We start from the raw sequence: 26,046 nt of genomic DNA, 5'->3' as shown, positions 1-26,046 counted from the left end.
TAAAGGAGAAAAGGGGACCGCCCCCTGCTTTCCGAAAGCACACTTGTTAGTGCATGACAGCTATCCTCATCATGAGAACTCGAGAAGGATCAGATAGGGTAAAAACGAACTTTCACCACTGATGGCTATGAGTAGCATGGACTCATAGCTCACACAGGAATAAGATTCTGATTTAAACAAACAAACAAATAAAAACCTACCATCTACTACAGTCAAAATAACAATGCAATTTAATTTTTTTCATTTACACTAAGATGTCATCTTCATAGTAAGCAACTGAGGGCTCTGTGAGATTGCTGCATGTTTTGTGTTTTTCAACAAAAGCTGGTGATATGACAGACTTTGAGGGAAATGAACCCTGAAACTGAACATAGACCTGAAGTATTTAGGCTCGGAGCCTTTCATTATGCCTTTGTTTACTTACTGTCCTGTTGCCATCTACCATGGCTTTTAATAACAATTAAAATAGAAATTTAGGGCATAAAATTCCAAAAGTGACAGAGGAAATGGATGCCAGAAACCAATCCCTACTGCATAAGACTTTCTGGGATTTCTTAGTTCTATGCTAACAAATATTTCAAGGACTGAATTTGAGTCAAATATCTTTATCTAAGATTTGATTGTTCTGTTTCAATTTCCTTTCTATGCCACAGGCATCTTATGAAAAACCAATTTTACTCTTAAGAATATTTTTGTGTTCTAAATTCAAATTGAGAGGAATATTTAAACATGTGGCTCTTTCTTTTTCGGCCCTCATTAAGGACTCCTTGGAGGTGGGGGTTGGGTGGAGTGAAGCTCAATGGTAGAAGAATCCTTGCCTAGGGGTTGGAGATCCACCAATGGAAAGAAGAGCAGAAGAGCTTAAGCTCAGATAGCGCACACCTCATTGCAAAAGAGTTCCGGACAGTTCCAGATTTGCTGGGTTCTCCATAATAATCGCTGTGCTGGGAACTGATTCCGTGTTTTATTTCTTTTTACTGCTGCTGAGACAAACATGTGTCTGTAAGCTCTAAAGCTTCATGGCTCTTCTGCATTTCTAGTTTCGACTGAGTACTGCCCAGCTTTGGAAACAGCTAGGGGAAACTGACCTTTAGCTTATACGCATACCACTCTAGTTATCTACACCTGCACTGTCCTAGGCTGAAGCACCTCATCTGGGGGTGTGTTGGGGGGGTCAATAGTCTGGGTGACCTGCCAATCATCTCACAAACTTAGAGGTTCTTGTTTATTGAGCTATCTGTACTTTTATCCATTGTTCTATAATTACACCAGTTTTCCCAAAGCACACCATGTCCCATACCCACTCTTTTGCATGGGATCAGTTATACATGATGGGATAAAGTCCCAGCTCTGTTGTGCCACTGCAGAGGCTAATCGATGGCCTCAGTAATCTTGTACCTTTAGCTAATTACTTCAAACCGACTCCAAGAAAATATGTCCTCTAGCCCCCACCCCCATACAGAAAGGTATTCATGACATAACCCTTTACAGGACAGCCTTCAGTGGCACAATAACCAACAATGACCATGATACCATTATAATCACTGAACTAAATAAAGTCACACTGTGCTAGTCCAAACATGACCCCAGATCACTGTGCAGGAAGCACTGAGGCTCTTTCAAACGTCTATAGCTGGAGACTATCATATTGTAAGACTGTGAGAAACAATTCTTCCTGTGTAGTGTGCACATCGCCGCACTCTTCTGCAATCCTCCTGTAGCCCTCTTTAATGGCTAAGTTCTTTAGCACTGCACCGTATGCCTACACCGTGAGGAATCCAGTCCCCTCTCCAGGAGCATGCTCCTGAATCATTTTTCCATCCTGTGCAATAGAGAACAGTGGATTTTACACACCCCAACAACACATGCTCCCTCACCCACAGCCCTCTGCTAAAGTGGATCCTGCCTCTGCTGGTGGGAGCTCTCACAAACTAAAGCCTGAATAAAGGAGCCAAGGAGTGGTGTGCTGCTCTGACACCTCCACCACCTGCTCCGTACAGGAATTCCTTAATAAGCACTTGTGTAGGACAGCACAGAAGTAGATTCCTTCCCTGCCTGGTGACTCTCTCGGACCCAGCTTTTTTTTTTTTTTTTTTTTTTTTTTTCCTAGCACAATGGATTCTCACAAGAGAGAAAAATCATAGGACAGGAAATGGCAGCTTTATACTCTCAGAGACAGATGATGGGCAGGTACCCCTGGGTTTTTTACCTGACACTTTCCCTGCCAAAAGTCCAAGTATAAGAGGCCACATGAGGGGCATTTTCTTAGAGAAATCGTTGACGTGCACAGAAAAAAAAGTGCTTTGTGTCATGTCCCAACAAATCTAATCTACCCTTTTAAAAATGGAAACCTGTGATTGCCGGGAAGTGATCTGCTGCTAGCTTTGCTCTGGGTAGTTTGTATTTCAAGTAAAACTGTCACCACCCACTCTTCATTCAAGCCGAGATTTTAAAAGGCAGGCAAACTGAAAGGAGCCACGAGTCAGTCCGTCCCCCATAGAAGACGCCGAGAACAGCAAATCACAATGCTGGCGAAGGGCTCAGCACTTGAAGACCATCTCCTCAGGACAGGAGGAGAGATATGGAGCCATTTTTCACCAGCTTCACAAGAAAATGTCAGCTCACAGCGTCTCCTGCACTGCCAGAGCGCATCTTAATTTGGTCTAAAGGGACGCAACCAGTCACCCTCACAGAACATTTTCCTAAATAGTCCATCGCAAATCCGATCCCTTCTGCTATGAACATCTTGGGGATAGAGCATTGGGCAGTCCCCATAATACAGATATGCATCCTATTCAAAACTAAATGCCCTCCCGTTTTCCTCTGACAATCATGGAAATTAGACACTTTTGAGAAAAAAAAAAAGACAGGAAGAGAAAAGGCTCCTCTCCCACTCCTCACCCTCCTGCAGCGTTCTGACTAATACCTCTGGGCAGTTTACTTCAGAATGGAGCAGATTCTTGACCAGGACACAATGGCAAATTGGCACACAAGGCTCCAGCTCTCACCAAACCACAGGGAAAGCTTTCTTTGTAAAAACACGGGGAAATACTCAGGCTGGAACAAAGGACACTCTAGCTGCAAAGCCACAAGTGAGAGAAATTATGTATTTGATTTACACACATCTGTACCCACTCATCGGCGAAAAAAGGGCTTTGAACCTAATTTAATCACACTGCACTGTATTCTTTCCCCAAACGCAGGCACATTAAGATTATTTTAAAAAAAAAAAAAAAAAAAAAAAAAAAGCTTTGGCTTCAATAGGAGGTAAAACACGTTGCTGGAAGAATACCTGGGGTGTGCCTTTGTTGACGGGGTGCCATTTCAAACTTACAATATTTGAACTCAATTGTGAGAAATTCAGATAAGGCAGATGTGGTGGGTTATTGGGGAATTTATTCTGACATAAGCCAAAATGCTAAGTCAGCAGGTATTTGCTGTTTCACAACATTTCACAATACCTTCGACATGCATTTGCAGCCTGGTGGGGCAAAATGCTAACTATTCTCCAAACGGCCACCCAACAATCTCGGGCAGAAGCACACACTGTGGCTCAGAAGGAGACATCATGATGGCTCTGGCTGGCTGTATTAAACAAAAGCTCCGGAAGCCAGTGAGAGACATTCGGTATACAAAGTGAGAGTCAAAGCAAGTTTAGGTTCACATCTGGCAGAATATGGCACTGTCTTAGCCAGGGGTTGGAGAACAGGAGGGTATGGAGGCTATAAATAGAACACACACACACAGACAGATTAGAAATCCCGAAGCCAGAGCCGTCCGCTTAAGCTTACTAACCTGGAGCTGAGCTCAGAGGAAGCCCAGGAGCCGCGCGTCCTCTCCCACCTTTCCATGGTCCTCTGTCAGCGTCTCCTCAAACCACCTGTACTGATCCAACCCATCCTCTGATAAAATTATCTTCTTGGGAGAAGTAGTCTTAGCTGAGCTTTGGTCTTGCCGGCATAAATGTCTAGAATTTTCTTCTTGAAGCCAGACACAGCAACACAAAACTGCTCCTGAGGTCTTTTGTTTTCCCTCCCCTCAAAGATGAAGCATGCAGCTCTAGCGCTTGCTCTCTCTCTCTCTCTCTCTCTCTCTCTCTCTCTTTTCTCTCCCCCTCTCCCTTCTCTGGCGTTCGCTGTCTCCCTCCTGTCTCTTTCCCCCACCCCCACCCCACCACTAGCTACCTCACTGGATTCCCATTCAGTCAGGGTCATTTACATCTCACAGCAAGAAAACCTGGGTTATACCCAAGTCTGCCCGTCTCTCACTTTTGGATTTCCTCTGGGAAAGGGAGGGGGCGGCTCTAGGTGAAGTCAGGTGACCCTTCCCTTAAAAGCCTGTGAGATGGATGGAATGTGTGAGTTTTAATATCCACACGGGCACATTTACATTACAAAGCCGAGGGGAAAAGCTCCTAGAGATTAAGCCTTTTTGGTTTTCCTTTCATAGTCCCCTTCTAGCAATTAAGAGAAGCTAGCATAGTATAATGAAATGTAATTAAACTTTTCAATGTTAATAACAAGGCTGCATCCCTTCAGCATCACCCAACTGAACAATTCTTTTAAACTTGTGAGCCTCACTGCTCTTTCTGTGGAGGGTCAGAGAATCACTAATTTTACTATTACACACTTTTCCTAATTGCTCTGTTCTTTGCAACCCAGTTAACATAATCTTGAAGTTAAGGGGAATTATAAAAGATAATGATAATGTGAAAGGAAAAAAAAAAGAGTGGCAAAACTCCCAGAAATCAATAGTTTCCTATTGTGCAACTAGGTCCCATATCAGGTAACTTAGCTCTTAGGCAAAACACTTCTCCTTTGTCTGCCTCAGTTTCTCAATGTCAGTGGAAGTAGGCCCCCTCCTCCCTCTGCCATGCCTGGTCCAGATGCCTGGGAAAGAAGATGTCCAGGCAGCAGAGCCTAAGTCAGCACCTGATACTCAAAACCATGAGCCGAAACCTGTGTTCACTAACAGTGTGAAGTGTGTAGCCACTATAGCCTGGGGGCTGCAGAGCGAGCCTCCTCCAATTGGTTCTCTGCTAGGACACTCTTGGTAGACAACAGGGACTTTACTGCTAAATAGAAAATGTACCTCACCTGCTCTCGGTGGCCCTGCAAAAAGGACGGGATGATATTCACAAACTGTTTCAGATACAGAGTAATTGGGGAAGTGAAGATGAGAATGAGGCACATCAGAACTCCTAGTTGACCTTTGCTGGTTCACATGTGGTTTTAATAAATAAATAAATGCTTTTGAGGGACTGGTGGTCAAATCAACATCATACGTGTTAGAAAAATATCCTGCTAATAGGCTATATTCCAAATCTTATCTGTGCATTTTTTTTTTTTTTTTTTTTTTTTTTTTTTTTTTTTTTTTTTTTTTTTTTTTTTGGTTCTTTGAGACAGGGTTTCTCTGTGTAGTCCTGGCTGTCCTGGAACTCACTCTGTAGACCAGGCTGGCCTCGAACTCAGAAATCCACCTGCCTCTGCCTCCCAAGTGCTGGGATCAAAGGTGTGCGCCACTACTGCCCGGCTTTATCTGTGCATTCTTAATTTCAAGATCCTGATGGCTTAACATGAAAGAAAAATGTTAGGAGAGGTAGCACAGACCCTGGTTATCCTGACAGTGGGGACGGTAGTTCAGTGCTGAGGCTCAGAATGCAAAAGGACTTGGAAGCCAGGTCTCTTCTGTTACTGTCTTTCTTCTCACACCTTCTTTTATACCACCCTCCTCCTGGCCTAAAAGCCAGCAGGAGTTGGAACTTCTTTTCTTCAAAAGGAGACATAGAAACCAATACCTTATTTCTCAAAAAACAATGCACAAGCCTAAATATCTTACCATCATCTCCCTCTGCTCCCCTTGTTGACTCTGCTGTCTGTCCTATTTCAGGAGTCTTGTCTGACAACCACAAGAAGACACATTGCAGAGAAATGCCACAGACAAACTCAGCTTTAGATCACACCTTGTTTTCGAAATCCTTTTGTATACATTGTTGTCCATGCTTTATTGAATCTAAGTGTAGGCATATTTTACTGGAGCTTTGGGCCTTGAAGCTAAAGACTTCCTCATCCCATGAAACTGTGATCAAACAAATGTATTGTGTAGTCTTTGTTAGGCCACTCTTTGGTATAGGAGTATGTTGCCTGTAGCTTTTGCTACCCCCGCCTAAGCTCCAAGAATGGGACCCACTACCAGCCCCCACACAGCTTCCCTTTAATCCATGGATAAAAGACACAGATACACAGATGTTTATTTTCAACTTGCCTTCTTGGCAAAACTGCTGGGCAGTATTAAGCTCCCTCAACTTGTGTACCCTTACCAACACTCTTAGCTCCATACACCTCATCTGCCCTAAACTTTAGTTGCTCAGTTGTATCTAGTACCTGATAAACATCCCTGACCACCTGCCTATAGGAGTGGCCTATGTGGCCACTCTGTTTCGAGATCTCACATGGCTGGTCAACTTCTCTCCATCAGAAACATGGCAAACTCTGTCTCTCCTCCCTTGCATGCCTCTTCTGCTGCCAAAGACCCAGAAGTCCTGTCTATCCCTTCTGCCCAGTAATTGGCTCATGGCTTCTCTACTGACAGATCAAGAACCAATAGGGGAACAGGACCTTATTTTAGTATCAGACCCTCTCCTACAGGAGTATCTGCATAATAAGGATTTTTCATACAATATGGAAAGGAGTAACTATCCTATCACGTTTTACAGCCTATAAAAACAAAAAACAAACAAAAAACAAATATTCTCTCATATAACCACCTCTTGCTCCCTCTAGACTGAAGTCAAAGAAAAGGAGTATTGCCTGTATGATAGGGCTATCAAGCTGAAAAGTACACAGTCCCCTCCATAAACATCATTCAGGCCAGACAGAAAATGAGTACCAACTATTCACCACTTTGTATTTTTAAAGTGTTACCTTGCATGGAGATATCTAATTTGAGCTTTTTCAAATAAATTACATGCTAACTGGGTACAAAATTAACTTCAGTTTGTGCTACAAAAATTGGCAACCAAACATTGGACAGTAAAAAAATATCTCTCTGCAGAAAAGTAAGTCAGCTTAGACAAATTTAGGAAGACCTAAAAATTTGTAGGATGAAAACATGAAAGGATTTTAGCTCACAGTCTCTTAGAACCACACTGGCTGGTTCTATATTTTTCCCCCTTAGCATTAGGTGTTTTAGTTCCATATTCACTCACAGTTTGGCTTTATTGTGTTTTGTTTTGTTCTGTTTTGTTTTTCTTAGATTTAAAAAAAAATCTTCTTTGGCGATAGAGGTAATTTCCTTAAGTGTATTATTCATGGTGCTGCCAGTGATAAAGAGAAATGGGCCTTCTATATTATATTATACAGAATGTGGGACTTAGCCCGAATGCTACTGTAAAACAAAGTTTAAGTTCCTTGATATTTTAAAAGATATTTATCTAGTCTTTTTGTTATTTGATTAAAGTCAGAGGGTCATATTTAAAGAGTCCTACTCAAGCTTATCAATGAGATGCTAACATAAAATAAAAACACATTAATAAAAATATTATAGCCACTAACTAGAACCAATATTCTAAACCATCTCCTACAACTTCTAAACTGCTGACATAGGGTGAAATAAGTCTACACTTGTGTGCTCACTTATTTACCCAATACTCATTACACAAATCCTTTTATGCTGGGCACAAGGCTAAGCACAAGAAGGGCCCAACACAAACAGAATCTCAACCATCTGAGATGCTTAAACTATGGATACCACTAGCATAAAATAGAAATAGCAGTCTATGGTACAAGGTGTTGTGGGAATTCAGAGAAGGAAGAAAGAACTCCTTAGTGGTAGGAAGAGCAGTAGAAAAGGGTGGGTGGGATTTGAACTGAGCTGTTGAATGTATTAGTTATCTAGCTGAGAAAAGGGCAGCAGGATTACAGACCCAGCAAGCCAGCAGGGAAGCAGACTTGGAGATTTCTGCAGGGTGGTGTGGCTGGACTACATAGTGCTTGAGTACCTCAAAGCATAGATTGGAACAGGTTGTGGGTGTCCTGAGCTTCTGTCATGTGGTGGAATGCCATGCTTTGGCTAGTGGTCTTTAAAGGCTACAATTATTTTGACACCAATGTGAAAGGCAGATTACAATATTTTTCCCAAGTTTTTAAATAAAAAATGAGCCCATGCAAGTAAACACACTGAGTATACACAACACTAGAGAGCCCTGAATCAGACACTGCCAAAAGGACTGAATCTTCATGGGCAGACGTCACACTTTAATGCAGACATCCCAAGGAGCAACTAGTTTGTGAAAGATGCTGATCTCATTTTGAATTCTATACTGAAGGAACATAGGACACTAAAAGTAATAGACAAACTAAGCAGTATTAAGAAAAACTGGCTTAGGAAGACAGGTTCAAATTTCATCCTCATGATCCCTTGTAAGTTAAATGAAAGACTTGCTTTTTAAATTTAAATTAGCCTAGCTTTTCTAGGAAGGCTGAGATGACTTTTCAAAATAATATTAAGTGAACTGTGTATTTTTCACCACAAATATTAACATATAGGCAATCCTCTGTGCAATTTCCCCCTCCCATAAGACCAGGAGAACATTGCTAAACTTGCCTACTGTTGCTAATGTATCCGGGCTTTGTTAAAGGTGCGCCGGACCCACTGTCTTGTACCTGACACCCCTTGCTTTTTTCGTCTACTTTTATTCTTCAAGAACTTCCTGCTTACATTGCGTATGAGCCTGTTTCTCTCCTTTGGTTTTTCTTGTGTTCTGCAGGCTACTGCAACCTAAGCAGTCAGAGCGATGACACTAATAAAACACTCTCCTCATAGTGTAAAGGCATTTAACTGTTTAAAATTTATCTTTATTTTATGCTTTTAAGTACTTTGCCATATGCATATTGTGCCTGTGGAGGTCAGAAGAGGTTTGAATTCCTGAGACTGAAGATACAGATGGTTGTGAGCCAAAATATGGGTTAAGGGAGCTAAGCCTGGGTCTTCAGCAAGAACACTAAGTGCTCATAACTGCTGAGCCATCTCTCTAGCCCTGAGGTTTAACGTTTTTAATTCTCACAATAGCTCTATGAGGTACTGTTAGCACCATTTAAACCATGGAGGAAAGTGGCTTTTAGAGAAGCTGAATACTTCACCAAAGATACAGGAACTCGTAAAGAGCAGTTTCTTCTTTGTGACTCAACACAGCCTGGAAAACATGCTCAACTTCATATCTTAATCTTCCAGACACTAAACTGCAGTAGCAGATCCTATCAGGGCACCAGAACTGTGATTGTTTGCCTTCTGCTCTATTACCCACCCACTAAAGGCTCATTATCAACAGCTAGACTGGCTTTGACTGGGGTCTGTTATTTTTGAACTTTGTGGTCAAAAGCAGGTCATCCAACTTATGTTGCCTGAGTTCCCAGACTTGTCTTAGAGTTTCACCATGAGGCTTAAATAACAAACCATGTTTGGAACTTTACATAACGCCAGAAGCTATTATAAACTGATACAAAACACAATTATCTCTTACCATTATTGTTCTATTAACAAGAGAGAAAAGAAATGTCTGGGTTTTTTCCAAAGATAGTTTGAAATTGGTGAGATGACACCATTGACTCTGTATAGCATTAATTGTGTTTTTCAATCATATTAATTAATAGAGTGTCATAGTTAGCATCAGTTGTCAACTTGATACATTCAGGAAGTGGGTACTCCATTTAGGAATTGCCTCTATCACATTGGCCTCTGGCCATGTCTGTGAGGCATTTTCTTAAGTGTTAATTGATATGGCAGGGTCCAGCACTCTGTGAGCAGTACCGTTATTGAGTAGACAGGCCTGGGCTGAATAAGAAAGAGAGCTGACCAGGCCAGTAAGTAATAGTCCTCTGTGGGCTCTTCTTCAGTTCCTGCCTGAAGATTCCTGTATTGAACTCCTGCTTTGGCTTCCTTTGATAAACTATAACCTTTAAGCTGAAATAAATCCTTTTCCCCAAATTGCTTTGTCTCTGTTTTGTCATAGCGTCAAAAAACAAACAGGAACACAAGGCTATGCTACCAGTCAAATTTGGAAGCACAACCACCTTCCATGTAACTAATCACAAGCAACAATATTGATTCGTTATTAGGCTATAGTATGTGCTTTTGAAAGGAAAAGTTAGAAATTACATGCTTTACAAAAGCCAATACTTGTATTTTAGCAATAAGCTAAATGTTAATTCTTTTTTTTAAAAAAAAAAATCAATTGCACTTATAAACTGCCGCCTTTTCTCTGTTGAATACTTGTAGTGTTTCTATGGAACATCTCTACATAATCTAAAATATTTATTAACAAATATAAATTCTTTTAAATATATAGCACAATTGTCATTTAAGTGCATTTTTGAGTGTAAATTGATACTGTGTTTATGTGAAGTCAAAACCAAATACATTATAGATCTTCTTTGGCAACAAGAAAATTAATTTTTCCTGAGAATAAGGTTTATCATAGTTAGACAGGGTCATGGAGCCTGCCTTCTTTTTTCAATTATATGAATTGATCTGGGTAGGAGGTAATTATACCATTGCTAGTTTGTGTGAGTGTCAACTACATGGTCTGTGTTACAGTGCAGGGGGTGGTAGATGTAACTTGCAGAACATGGATCTGTAATAAATTCCTCTTTTTTCCTTCGTAGGGTACATGGCAATTTTCATCAGAAGCAACTCACTTCTTTTTGACTTTTTATGTCAAATTAATGCGTTTTTCAGTCACTGTCAAATTATGCTGCTCTGCTTGAAGTCAGTTATATATATATATATATATATATATATATATATATATATATATATATATGCTTGTATCCATAATTGTCACAGGGAGTGGTTTGATTATCCCATTCTAAGGCAAGAAAAGCAAAATGCAGGGAATTCATGCTGGGATTTTCTTTTGTCCTAAAGCCAAAGCAGGTGCCTTAAGAAAAGCCTTTTAATCTGTTTCAGTGGCAAAGACACAGCAATTTAGCAACTCTAACATTTCTGCAGAGGGTAGCGCTAGACAAATTGCTCATCTGAAAAAAAAAATTGATGCTATCAGTTGAACAGAGCTATGAGGCATTAACCATAACAACTGATATCTATCAGCATCTTCATCACCAACACAACCGGCAGGACCTCCACCACAATCATCTTTACCATCACCATTACCATCATCATCTCTTCACAGCTATCATTGATAGCCTCGTGATTATTGCTCTCTTCACCATTATAGCTACTGCTACCACCACAGTCACCATCACCACCATCATCACTGTCACCTCTATCACCATTACCTCCTGCCATTGTAGAACGCATCATGCACCAGATGACACAATAAATGCTAGCTTCCATGATTGTTGCTATAATATTTTATTTTATTGGCTTTCAGCTCATGAATTTGTATATCCCAAACCAATTACCTTGATATAAAGTATACTTTGGTGTTGTAATGGATGCCCTAGTCAAGGTAAATACACCTATATACACATACCTTTCAGTACATAAAGATGTGAAATGCTTTCTTCTTTGCTAGTTTTTTCTCTCCATAAATAAGTCTCAGGAATATACCTTGAACATAAAAGTTGTACAGGAGATAATTTCCTCCCTGAAAGTAATTCACTAAATGAAATCATAAGTTAGCAACATACACTAGCTACAGATGTAACTCAGTTATAGCATGCTTGGCTAGGATGTGTAAGACCTATGTTCATCAGTGCTATCTGAGAAAAACAAAAACAAAAGCCCACAACAAATAAAACTATGCAAATGTAGCATTCCCATAAGACCATTTCCAAGTCTTCAGAAGGTAAATTCACTATGTACTAAAATTCCACTTGAGACACGTTTCACTTGACTGTCACAGCAAAGCACAAGATGGGCCTTCTTTTCAGAGTGGGCACGAATGCATTCCATTGTTGATATCTGTCCTTTCTGGAACTGTTTTTGTGCTTTTGGGATGAGCTACCCAATCCTAATTTCTGCAAGCCAAGATGACTTATGATCTCTGCTTTTCTCCACAGGATCATACTTTTCTGTAACCCTTCATCTACATTACCTTGTGAACACAACCAGCTACATCTGAGTGGCACATAAGTGGACTCTCCTGCTTTATGAGAAAAACTTGGCTAAGAGTCGAGCCTAGAAAAACTTTCATAAGCAACATGATTTTCTATACCCTCTCTTCTTTTCCTTCCACCTTAACCACTCAGCATTCATGATCCTTACTGTTGACTTACTTCATAAAAACCATCAACATTCAATAGAATGGACTGTGTAAATTAGTAATTGTCACCTTAGGAAGGGACATTTTTTATCTAAATTTTGGTGGCTTGTGCCATTTCTTACAATAAAAACATTCCTCAAAAGTAGAAATAAAATAAACTTTCCCTAAAGCACCAGAGCAATGTAATAAAATCAAGTCCACATGGAGCAAGGGATGAAGGGAAAAACAAAGACAGAGGAGATGGCAGAAAGGAAATAGAAAAAATAGTTACCTGTTCTACTCTCAGGCCAGGAGATAAGATGAGAGTAGACTGGAGAGAGATCTGATGGAAGCCTCTTATTCCAGATTAGGATCTGACACTGGTTGCCAACAAACTTTTTTTAAGCCACAGAACTTTATCAACAGGTAGTACAGCTTATAGGTTTGGATTTAACAAAGTTAAGTTAAACATTTCTTGAGGACCTTTCCATATTGAATCCCATCAGTTTGTGATAATGGATGAAACATCCCATTGAATCAGCCCATGTCTTTGTGAGACAGAGCTTTGTGCTCTACACGTATTGCCTCATTCTCTCTTCACAATGGCATACCACCACCAGTTTTAGAGAGAATCAGCCACTTCAAGGAGATCCTCAGTGATGTTTTTACCCCAAGGTCAAAAGCAAAAAGGACAGAGCAGGATTGCTAACGCCTCTGAACACAAAGCCTCAGGCCCTTCCTTCTGCCATGCTGCCACCCTCTGGGACAGAAACTGGGAACAAAGCTATTAAGAAACCAAACCTTAATTAAATGGCTTGCAATGATATTTCACATAATGTGAGCAGTCCTGTAAGTGTCATGTAAGCTTCGGGGGGAAATGATGCCTGTTTTGGCAGAGATGTGGTCCTTAATATTGTACAATGAGATCTATGAAACCAAGAAACAATCTGACTTGTGGCATTTGCTGATTTGGAGAGAATAATTATGCCTAGTTATCAGATGTCAATTTAACCCCCAAACCCCAGAATTGGAGTTGAAAAGATATGTATATACATATGTGTGTATGTATGTATGTATATACACATATATCTATATCTTTGAATTTTTCAAAACTTATAAAAGTAAAAAGTAACATGTTAATAAAAGTAACATACCTCAACCACTTCCTTCTCTTTTTCACTTTTCAACAGATTCAAATCATTATTCTACCCTTCATTTTCAAATATAATTGTTCATTTTCTCCATTAAAAAAAAGAAATTAAAGCCCAAGTTCCACTTCCTAATGATGACTTTCCCATTTCCTCCACACACTGGACAATTTATATCACTTTTGAGTGAATACTTTGCAGAATTTCATGTGAGATGTGTAAAGTTTTCAAGAAACCCAGCATTCTTCCAATAACTAGCAGGTGACAATTGCACTTGGTTTTGCTGGCAAAGGACCATGAAGGGAACCTGAAGAGGAAACAAACTATCTAACGGCCCTATCTATGCTCCTTATTCCTCGCTTTCTTAGAGCATTGTAATTGCTTGAAATCTTCTAGAATGAAGGTGGCTGACAGTTTGTAGGGAAAATTGCATGCATAATTTGCATAGTTGCACTTGAGCAAGTAGAGGAGTTGCCTTTTGTGGACATTTACTCATAAATGATATTTAGATGTCCTTTTTGGGGGATAACTAATCGCAGAGAGCATTTAGTTTGTCCTTTTAATTTCATGATTGTGAGAAGTGCATAGAATACAGTAGAGACTGAAATTTGAAGTCTTCTATTCAGAAAATCTGCACACATGCTTGCATCATTAACCACATCAAGCTGCAAAAATTTCTTCTCCTCTATTAAACAAAGCAAGGAAAAGGATGTGCAAGGTAGGATTCCTCCTCAGAGGCAAGGTCGCCTCTGAACTAAGGACAAACATCCCAATCAAATCACAATAGAATGGATGAAAAAGACCTTTGAAATATCCGATGGTTACTTATGATGTAATATATTTGTGTTTGATATGCCAGTTTATGTGGTAAAAATTATACTAGAAAACAAAAACAGAAAATAATATTTTTCACAATAGAAGAAATAAATGATATTTTAGTTTGACGTTAGTAAGCAGAATAGTAATAGTCTATTAGCTTAGTAGGTAGCAGAAAAGATTACTGAATGAAACTGGATACTACAGCTCAAATGCTCAAAATGCTCAAAAGCTCAAAGTGCTTAGGAACAACCTGTGACTATGTATAAACATCCTTCTTCAATTCTATTTACTAACAGAGAGCTGCATTAGAATACTCATCACAGGTTCACTTATTAGAGCTCATTAAACTCTACCTCATTCTATGCCTGTGACCTCATACAGCATGAAAATAATAAAAGGAATATTAAAATAGTAGCATGGTTCAGGTTTTCCCAACAGTTTAGAATGCCTCAAAATTTTAAATTGTTAATTTAAAAACTCATTTATGATAAGATTAAAGAAGAGTACAGATTTAAGTCAGAAATGAGCTTCCTCCATATCCTAAGAATACCAGCACTTCATACTGCACTGGGTGGTTTTGTGTTCGAACAACATAATCTACAGTCATTTGGGAAGAAGTCAACTGGAAAAAGCAATGTTTGCACAAGACTGACTGGTAGGCGAGCCTACCGTGCATTTTCTTGATTGAGGTTTGATGTGAGAAGGTCCAGCCCACTGTGGGTGGTGCTACCCCTAGACAGGTGGTCAAGGATAGCAAAGAAAAGTGGGCTGAGCAAGCCCAGCAGCATTCTTTCACAGCTCCTTCCTGCTTTCATCTCCTCCTCTGACTTCCCTCAGTGACTGGCCTGAGCATCATAAGCCTTTCCCCCTCAAATTGTTTTGGTCATAGTATTTTATCACTGTAATAAAAAAGACACAGACATAGTTTGAAATAGGATGGCTGGTGCTACAAAAAAAAACTTAAGGAAAGATCATCACAGATCAAGTAAGTAGAACCAATGGGTCTCAGTAAATAATTAGACACATGGCTTGAGAGAGTTACTCTAAGGTAGGGTTATGAAACTGACTTTTCATTCCCCTAATCCCCGTTCAGTGCAGTTACATGTATCATCTCTATACCCAGAGTGATATACCATTCCTTTCACAGAAGGGCTAGAGAAAAATGAGCTTGATTTAGACAGTTTTGACTCTTGGGACCTTAAAAGAAGATTGGAGAGGCCAGAGCTGTGAATGTAGATCAAGGGGTCATTCATACCAGGCAGTGGTGGAGCACGCCTTTAATTCCAGCACTTGGGAGGCAGAGGCAGGTGGATTTCTGAGTTCGAGGCCAGCCTGGTCTACAGAGTGAGTTCCAGGACAGCCAGGGCTACACAGGGTTAAAGGGGGTGGGGTCCAGAGCACAGTTTTCTGGGATAAGACCAACAAGGAACAGATTGGAAGAGGAAACCTCAATATTTGATGAGGGAGAAGACTCAAAAGAAAGAAAAGGAAAAAAATGGAGTCACTGTACACTATACTAGTTTGATCAGGCCTAGTGAAAGGATCGTGGGTATGGCACTACTGAACATTTGTGCAGACTGACATTACTTGGCAGGCCACTGAGAGAAACTGGAAGAGAGAGAGAGAGAGAGAGAGAGAGAGAGAGAGAGAGAGAGAGAGAGAGAGAGAGAGAGAGAGAGAGAGAGAGAGAGAGAGAGAGAGAGAGAGACAGAGAGAGAGACAGAGAGACAGAGAGAGAGACAGAGACAGAGAGACAGAGACAGAGACAGAGACAGAAAGAGATAGAGACAAAGAGAGACAGAGGGAGCGAGGGAGAGACAGAGAGACACAGAGACACAGAGAGAGACAGGGAGAGAGGGAGGGAGAGAGAGAGAGAGAAAGAGAGGGAAAGAGAGACAGAGAGACACAGAGACACAGAGAGAGACAGGGAGAGAGGGAGGGAGAGAGAGGGAGAGAGGAGAGAGAGACAGAGAGAAGGAGAAAGAGAGACAGAGAGAGACAAAGAGAGAGACAGACAGGGAGAGAGAGACAGAGAGAGAGGAGAGAGAGAGACAGAGAGACAGACAGAGACAGAGAGAGAGAGGAAGAGAGACAGAGGTAAAGACAGAGACAGAGAGAGAGGGAGAGACACAGAGAGAGAGAATGGAAGCATATATATATACCAGTGGCTTCTTAATCTGATTATCTCACACAACCTTCCTGGAAATCTTAAAAAATATATATTCTTAGGTTCACCTCTGAAGATTCCAATTTGGAAAATTAAGCCCTGTGGCATGTCTAGAATTTTGATAATAATTTAATAAGAATTTTACATTAAATTGCCTGCATTTTTCCATTCTAATCTGATGAATTGTGGAACATCTTGTAAGTAAGATCCATGTTTCCAATGCTTTTCTACATGTACCTATAGTGCCCAAGAAAACCATTAAGTGGTCACTGTTATGATCATGTCTACCTGGCTGTTTTCTTGCTGTTCTTAAGGTACAGCATAGAACTGATACATTGCTTAGATACTTGGACTCAGGTTGGAATAAGGAATCCAGTTTATTTGAATAAAGAAACAACCTCTGGTTTATCAGGATGAAACCTAAGGGTGTCCCGAGGTAGCCAGTAACACAAGGACTTTTTCAGAATGTTCCCTGGTACCAAGCCACATGGGCTTTATTTTCAGAGGAGGCTGATTTGACTTGGAGATGGTTAAATGTGTCACTTGGACAGCATATATATTCACATATGAGAAGGAACATAATTATAGCTGTGCCTTGATAGCTTTCATTTACAGTGCTATTTTAGAAACAGATAGTTTTCAAATTGGTTTACAGTGTGTGGGGGGAGGGAATTTTACTGTGTAGAATCTCAGAGTTTTGGTCGTATGGATTTTCTCCACTGACATTCAGTGAAGTGGAGTTTTACAATGGGTGAATCCACAAGAGGCCACCAACCAGCTCACAGCTATGGGACACTTCTCCCAGCCAACCACACCCTTCAGTACAGAGTTCCCATTGCAGGTTTTTAGTAAGAAAATATCCACAGAAACACCTTGTTGTGTTGTTAATTAGCAAAACAGCTGTAATTACTGTAGTGGGATAATTTTTACAAAATAAGGGGAAAGCATACATCTTTTCTAACACACAGGATGTGGCCTACTTCTTTTAAATGTCAAGCATAGAGAAACAGACTTTATTTTTAAAATAGAGAAATATCCATCCTTCTTTGATTGAGTCTAGAAGCCAATGTTTTCTCATCATGCAAAAAAAAAAAATGGGTGTGATTTTGGGATGGTTATTTTAATATTAGTACAGTATGTCTGAGAACTTGAGCAAACAAGGCTAACTTTTTCCACATTTCTCTTTCTTTTGCTTAACACTTAATCATGCAATATATAAGAAATATTGTTATTAATATTATTATTATTATTTTGCATCATTCTAAATGTTCTATAGCCTTACATGCTCACTATAAGAAGGCTGGGCAAGGGAAGTAACACACTGTGTGAAGTGCCGGCCACTCAGTGTGAAGACCTGAGTTTGTAAAGCCACATGCGTATTTTACCACAGTTCTGCTGTCATAAGGTGCACAACAGAATGGAATGCCCAGACTGCTCCCTGGTCTGCTAGCTGACCTGGCATATACCGTGAGAACAAGAGTTCTTGCTTCAAATAAGATTAAAGGTAAAGAATGACACTCATATCCATGTGTCCCTATGTTCATCTACACTCACCTACACAACACTCACCAGTCTCTCTCTCACACACACATACATACACACAAATATAAAAATTAAAAAGGTATTTTAATTTATATTTATAAAAGCTCTTTCTTACCCTCTAGTTATACTCATATTTGTGTTCATTAATGTAAAATGTGCAGAAAAATCAAACTAAAAATTATCCTCATAGAGTTTTGTTATTAGGCAATGTTTTCAAATGGAAACAAAATGAAACTTATTATCTTCAAATGAAATAAAAATTTACATCAGAGGAACGCTTTTCTTTTTCTCCTCCAAGTTAGTTTATTTAAAAATCAATTAGGCTTATGTAGCTCTGAATTTATAAACAAAATTGGTATTGAATCATTTTATTTTAGAAACCATTTCTTTTGTTATTTTTTTAATGTTTCAGTAGTGAAAAGCATAAGTGTCCTCCTTTAATATTTACAATTTTAGACAGGCAGGATTGAAGAGCTGTTAAAAGCGGTGGAAGATGAAGTTTCTGTTTTGCAGCATGTCAAAGATGCTGCCTCTGTCCCACTTGCAGATCTCTTAGGATATGTTTATAGCCTCCTTTTGGTAGTCTGTTATTGGTTTTCTTTTTTAAGATTTAAAAGTATATCATTTACTTGCATAATTGCTCCTCTCATGTCCATATCTTACTCCTTCTTCTTTTAAAAGCCATACTTTATTCTCCTTCTTTTCTGCTCTTTACAAGAGTCACTTAATTCACTCGGGCTAAGTGTGCCTGTGCACCAGCTGAAGGGTAGATAGGGTCTCTTTCAACGTTAACACCGTAGGCAATTGCAGAGAAAACCTGAGGAGCCACACAATACCATGACAAACATGAAGAGATCCTTTTTCTTCTTTTGGGAATTCTGCATGGTTACTTTCCTGATGAAATCTCATCCACCTGACAGCACCACACTGAGACTGTGGAAGAGACAGACAGACAGATGGAGGAGATACACACACACACACACACACACACATATACATATATATATATATACATATATATATATATATATATATATAATATATATATAATGAGGTCGGATGAGAGAGAGAAGTAGGGTCTACTGGGCAGGTAGGGATTACCTACCATTGTTACACTCAACTGCCTCCCCCATGGATACTTCTAAGGATCTCATAGAAAAACTATGGAATCATCTGTATTTGTTGTTAACTTGTATTATTCTAACAAAATACTTGAAGAAAACAACTTAAGGAAAAAAGGGAGAGTTAATTCTGTCCCACAGTTTGATTGACTCCTGAAGTCAGGGCAGAGGAACAGGAGTCAGCTGGTGACTTTGCTTGCCCAGTCAGGAGCAGAGAGAGATGAATACTTGTGGCCAGTGCCTTTTCCTTTCTGTTCAGTCCCATGGAACGTTACATGAACAACGTTTAGGCTAGGCTTTTCAGCTTTAAATAAAACAATCTAGATAAACCCTCCCAGACATACCCAGAGATTTCTTTGCATGGTGATTATAAATCCTATTGACTTTGCAATCAATATTAACCATCACATTACCCTCCCTGCCTCTCAGTCTCTCAGTCTCTAGTCATAGCTTTAGAATTCCCTTTGACCCACTGCCAATATGCAGGTCTAAGCAATCATCATAGTTTTCAGAGGGATGGATCTCTTTGTTTCTGCCTTTCTTCTCAGCCAAATAGGTGGGTTGGTTAAACTACAAGTCTGACTTTATTAGTCCTTTTAAATCCCTAAGGTTCCTGACTTAATCAGAATAAAATGTCAACATCACAACATGACTTAGGAAACCCTTCTCAACCTGAGAGCTACATTGCTCAGAGCAAGACTGGCTTCTTCACAGGGCATTAGACACAAAGCTTGTCCAGTTTCCCCCTAAAACAGCTGGCAAACTCCTCCTACTTCCCTTTAAAACAACTGGCAGACTCCTCTCACTCCCCTTTAAAAACAGTAGGCAGACCCAATCCGAAATTCATTTTGCCCAAACATCTGTGTGACTAACTTTTCAAAGTTCTTTCCACACTGAGCATGTTTCTGATGGCTCATCTAGCCTTCATCCCGCCTTTAGTCTCATTCCTAGCCCCTAAGTCCCCGGCATACATATACCTAAGAGTTCTTCTATAGTTGCCTTTCTTTCTTTAGTAGTTATTAGCATGCAGCATACTGCTTACTGTAGCATATTTCAATTATTTATTTTTTTCCTTACATGTCGCCCCACAAGAATGCTAAATTGAATCAATTTTGCTCTGTTCTGTATCTTCAGCGCCAAAGGCAGAACCTGGCACAGTCAGTATAGGTTGTTTCTAACAGCAGGGTGAAAATTTTTAACTGCTCCTTGGGGAGCAGAGAGGTTTCTAGATGAAGGGTAAAACCTGAAAAGCCTTTTCCTTCCTTCTTTATCTCTCTCTCTCTTTCTTTCTTTCTTTCTTCCTTTTCTTTTTTTTTTTTTTTTTTTTTTTTTTTTTTTTGTTCAGGGAATATAAACTCTGTGAGGATAAACACTTATTTGGGCGAGAATCTTTTTCTAAGTCAGGTTCTAAATGAGAGAGAATTCACGAATGATTAAGTTAAAAGGATATCTACTATGTTCAAAGGATATTTACTTGCTGTTCAGAAGGATTCAACCTTACGAAAATCCTCCAACTTTCTCATTTTAGGACTATCCTGAAAACTTTATAGAATTTTTAACTTTTGCCAGAAGGAAAACAATCAAGACAATAGGTTTTTTTTTTTTACTACAATTGCTATCAAATTGATTGAGCTAAAATTACCCACAAAGAAGATATATATTATTTCTTATATAATAATATCCCATTGTAAATAATTAGCATTGCGTATGCCTTAAAACATTTTGAATTCTTAAGATAACCAAAAGCAGTAAGATGGACAAAAAAGTGGGTTGGAAGTATGGATGTTGAAATAACAGGGGCACCATACCTAGGTGATAAGACACCATGGCTCAACACATCACACACTTTAATTTTGGGTCACAGAGAAATCAGTCTTGAACTGGGCTGGAAACTGTCACTCCAAGGAGGTGCTGTGCAAGCTATTGGGGGAGGAAAGCAATGGCCCTGGACCTTCTGTGCTGTGTCAGTGGGGTGCCCACTGGTGCAACAGTGGCAAGACTGTTCATAGTGGTAACCAACTGCTCTATTGACTAGACTTGAGATCTGTTCCATAGAAGAGAATTCATGCCTGGTATGTAACCATGGGCAAAAACAATGGCTAGGAAAATTATGCTCTCTGGGGGAGAACCTATTGATGTATGCAACTGTGTGTGTGTGTGTGTGTGTGTGTGTGTGTGTGTGTTTAATGGTCATACTGTTAAACTGCCTCCTAAATATTTACATTTATATACATAAGTGAGTATGCATTGCTCCCAATCTTGATCACAGGAATTTATTGCAATAGATAGTGGTTAATATAAAGATTAATTGCTGTTCAAAGTGTGGAAAATATGTGTTCATGAGTGCAAACTATAGGTTGAACAGTTTCCAGAGTCCTACTCTCCCACATTCAGGGAGCATCCAGGAAAGGAATGGTTTGTAAAGTCCTCGATCTGACAGAACTAAAGCTGCAGATGCTTGAACTCATACCGCCTGTGCTTATGAAAACACGATCTGTACAGTTTAAGCCCGTTAAAAATGCCACCATGGATCATGGAGAAGAGTCCTATCTATGCCTTAACCCTAACTGAGGTGCTATGGGCAGGTGACGCTTGCTGGAGGAGGGACATTAGGTGTGTGGGATGGCCTCATTCCTATGCCAATGCCCATACAGTCTTTACTAACTGAACTCAGTGGGTTAATACGATAATAAAAAGAGAACATGAGTTGGCAAGGAGATATGATGGTGTGTGGAAATATGAAGAGTGGGTATGATCAAGAGACATGTGTATGCATGGAGTTTTCAAAGGATAGATAAAAGTTTTTAAAAGTAATCAGAATATTAACAATTGATGGGGCTAAAGCTAGGTAATAGTTATATGTAACACATTCTATTCCTTTCTCTTTTCTTTTTCTTTTTCTTTTTTTTTTTTTACTTTCAATATATTTCTATGCATTTGAAAATTTTCATAATTGAAGCTTGGGTATGGAAGAAAAAGTGTTCCAAAGTTTTGATTAGTCCTGCTTTCTAGTTCCTCAATTAAGATATCAAGTCAGCTGGCTGCCATTTCTTCACCTTTGCCTCACTGAAGAGTGCAACCTGCATTTTGTCTTTCATGTGAGTGACGTCATTGATATAGCCTAAATAAGCTTGCCTCCTGCAGGGGTCTACTGGAGAATGGGTCTTGATGAAACTGGTGTTCTCATGCTTCATGGAATCAAACCGAAGAGCTTTAGTAGGCGAAAGGACTGTGTGTTTCCATCCTTTCCCAAGTTAGTGCCACGTGGCACATATATAGTAGGTTTTCTTTCTCATAATGAAAAGGAATTTTTAATTTGTAAATTGTTTATAAATAGTAGGTACCTAAAGCCCTAATTCTTAAGATTCTTAGCTTTACATGTTTTTTTTAAATTGGATATTTTATTTGTTTACATTTCAAATGTTATCCCCCTTTCCCAGTTTCCCCTCTGCAAACTCCCATCCCATCCCCCCTTACCCTGCTCCTATGAGGGTGCTCCCCTACCCACCCACCCACTCCTGCCTCACCACCCTTAGCATTCCTCTACACTGGGACATGTTTTGATATGAAATACAGCAAAGAACATCTAAAATTCCCATTGCATGTGCTTCTTTGTTTGAGTCTTTGCACAGTTTCAGCTGTGGCTCTGCAGTTGTACATTAATATAGATATACATATAATATACACAATTAACTCTGCAGTTGTTATATATACATATACATACACATTCACATACATACATATATATGTATATATATGTATATCAAATTCCCCTCATTTGAATCATAGAAATCTATGTTTGAGTTCTAACACCATGAGACTAAGGTAGTTCTTTCATGAACAGCCTGGGTTAAAGTATCAAGCCCTGCCTCTAAGTTAAAGCAAACAGAAAAGGCACTAAGTACAATTTGATTATAACTTAGTGTAAATGACCCTTGTAGAAGATGTATAATCTAGTTCAGATTTCTGTAATTTATAAGAAAGATGCAGGAATGATAAATTTGCCCCATTTTTTAATATCAGAGGACTCTTCTTCCTGATGGGAAACGCTGTCTACTTAATAATGCAAGCTACTTCCTGTTTCCATTTCCTGTCTGAGTATCATTCCTAGAAGTACTTTGTTCCATGTCACAATAGTAATTCAAGACCTTTCCATTGCACTTAATTGGAATCCAGCTCCTCCCTTCTTAAGTCCCTGTGAGTATATTTTAATCCCCCTGTAGCACCAAGTAAATAAATTCTACTCTCTCTGGGTGTGATCTTGTTTTAAATTTTTCCACATTTTGTTTCCTTTTTCTTTTTTTCTTGTTTTTTTTATTTCTTATTTTTGTTTTTGGTTTTTGGTTTTTTTGAGACAGGGTTTCTCTCTGTAGCCCTGGCTGTCCTGGAACTCACTCTGTAGACCAGGTTGGCCTCGAACTTAGAAATCTGCCTCCCTCTGCCTCCCAAGTGCTAGGATTAAAGGCATGTGCTACCATTGCCCGGCTTTTTTTTTTTTTTTTTACTTTTACTATAAAACTTTTACTGTGGTGAATGTACAGGACAAACATCCTATTTAACTATCATTTGCTGTTCAAGACTTGACATGAGAGAAAGGAAAGATAAAATCATCATAAGGAATATTCATTTATATAAGCTACCTCAAGTTCATTAACATACATTTGATTATTTTTCTGTTCATCTTAGAGAAACAACTTAAGCAATCTTTCAATTTTGGTTAATAGTAGAATCCATTAAATTGGACTCCAATTATCTAAATAGCCAATAATTTCCTCTTCCTGGTACATGCTTTCTCAGCAAAGATTTAAGATCTATGACAGATAAATAATATTGACCACCATTGTGACTTCTTCACCCTTCAAACATTCTGTATATTCTGTTAGAACTAATAGTAACTCTTGGACCTTTTATTGAACATTCAGTCCTCTGCAGAAACTTACAGAATCTGTTTCAAAATAATATGAAAATTATTATATAAAAAGTTGTAATATGAAAATTTTATTTTCTAATTTGAGAGGCAAAAATGGACAACAGATCTGTTTACTAATCTCAAACTTGAAAAATATACTTCTGATTGTCTATATCTGGGGTTGGAGAGATGGCTCAGCAGTTAAAAGTGCATGTTGCTATAGCAGATAAGTCATGTTTGGTTCCCAGCATGCAAGGGGGTTGTCACAACTACCTGTCACTCCTTCACCAGAGGCTCTAACCTTCCCTAAGGTTAGGGTTAGGGTTAGGGTTAGGGTTAGGGTTAGGGTTAGGGTTAGGGTTAGGGTTAGGGTTAGGGTTAGGGCTAGGGTTAGGGTCTTTTGGTCTTAATCAGGACCTGCATACACTTGAACTTACACACATACACGCATACACACACACACACTCATGCACACTCACACACATACTTACACACATATACATGTACAAATACACACTCAAATAAAAAGAAGATAAATAGCCGGGTGGTGGTGGTGCACGCCTTTAATCCCAGCACTTGGGATGCAGAGAAAGGCGGATTTCTGAGTTTGAGGCCAGCCTGGTCTACAGAGTGAGTTCCAGGACAGCCAGAGCTACACAGAGAAATTCTGTCTCAAAAAAAAAAATAAGTAAAAAGAAGATAAATCTTTTTAAATGTGTATATGTTTGTATTTATCTAAATATAGCAGTCAAGTGCTTAGTTAATAGATGAGTAGCCTAGGAGATCAATAATAGCTGATGGATAAATTAAGATGAGTTATAAATTCATCACAGAGAATAATATTGTGACTTCTTGTTTTAGTGCTCTAGTTTTGGAAGCCTGGCTGTATGGCTGTTGCTTCCTTGAGTGTTTTCTAGTCCCTACATTTCTTACAGTGTTAGTAAGAGCTGAATTTACACACAGGCCTAAGACTGGCTCTCTTGCACAGAAATATCACAGACCCACTTGGAATCAAAACCATAGTGCTAGGTCATGTCTTTCACATCTTTCTTTTACCCCTGAGCATCCATCATGCTAGTTCTCCATAAGTAAAGGGATTGTAGTTTCATAAGACGACATTCTTCAAGGTCTGAACAGCTCTACATTTCCTGACAGGTTCCATTTCCCATGGATTCATATATGTATGTGTGTGTGTGTGTATATATATATATATATTTCTGTATATACTATTTACTGACTTTGTATATATACATATGTGTGTGTGTGTGTGTATGTGATTGTACCTATGTTTGTATTCATGCTATGGCCCACATGTTGAGGCCAGAGGACAACTTGCCTTATCATTTACTTAAAATCTGCTCTATTATTTATTTTATTTTTAAGATTTGTTTTACTTACGATTTTTAGATTTATTTGATATGTTTGTATGAGTGTTCTATCTACTGTCTGTATGTGAGCATGTTTGTGGAGCTCAAGGAGGTCAGAAGAACCTCCTGGAGTGGTGAACTAGAGTTCCAGATGACTGTGAGCTACCTTGTGGGTGCTGGGACTAGAACCAAGGCTGTGTGCAGGGTAGCATGCACGTTTAGCTGCTGAGGTAGATCTTTGGTCCTTTCATTTGTTTTCAAATCAGAAGAGATGTTCTCTACTAGCACAGTACATATTCTTATCCCGAGTCATCTGAGTTATCTCTTTAAGCTCTACTTATCAGAAACTTCCGTTCCCCGAATTCAAGGAGTGTCCTTGGTTTAGTATAGTTACAATAACTCTTGACTTCCTGGAGGTCAGTGTCATTGTATTTAATACACCAATAGTACAGATGACAGGCAAACTTTGTTCTGAATGTTCAATGCTTATGTCTTACACCAGGTGCTTACCAGACATAAGCACCACAGGATGAACATCATTATAAGGTCTTTACAGGAAAAGTAGCCCTTGGGAGCTTCATGATTTGCCCCGAGTCATATGGCCAGCGTGGTATTTTCTGCTTGCATCTGAACCCACAAAACCTGGTTCCAAATGTTCCAGTCAAGCAATCATTAAAATAGGAGATTAAGTAAAATAAACTCAGGATCTCAGCTGTGATTTCCTCAATATTAGTCAGCTTCTATACTGGAAGCCAAAACTATGCATCGAGG

General features: G+C 39.3%; 1 protein-coding gene across 13 annotated transcripts in view; it reads right to left on the bottom strand.

The window, feature by feature from the left end:
- The window catches only part of Magi2 (membrane associated guanylate kinase, WW and PDZ domain containing 2), a 1,461,753-nt gene that overhangs the window by 775,022 nt on the left and 660,685 nt on the right, over positions 1-26,046 (bottom strand). Inside the window, exon 1 of one of the 13 annotated variants that reach the window (XM_031380061.1) lies at positions 3,796-4,392. The exons of 9 other annotated variants lie outside the window; for them this stretch is intronic. The gene's annotated coding sequence lies outside the window, so the exon portion shown is untranslated. Of the gene's footprint in view, positions 1-3,795; positions 4,393-26,046 lie in introns of those variants that run through there. 3 more of the 13 variants (XM_031380062.1, XM_031380064.1, XM_031380063.1) reach the window with 3 other exon arrangements.

Source organism: Mastomys coucha, unplaced genomic scaffold (genome assembly GCF_008632895.1).
Source record: "Mastomys coucha isolate ucsf_1 unplaced genomic scaffold, UCSF_Mcou_1 pScaffold19, whole genome shotgun sequence".
Taxonomy (NCBI): Eukaryota; Metazoa; Chordata; class Mammalia; order Rodentia; family Muridae; genus Mastomys; species Mastomys coucha.
This window is presented reverse-complemented; position numbering and strand designations above follow the sequence as displayed.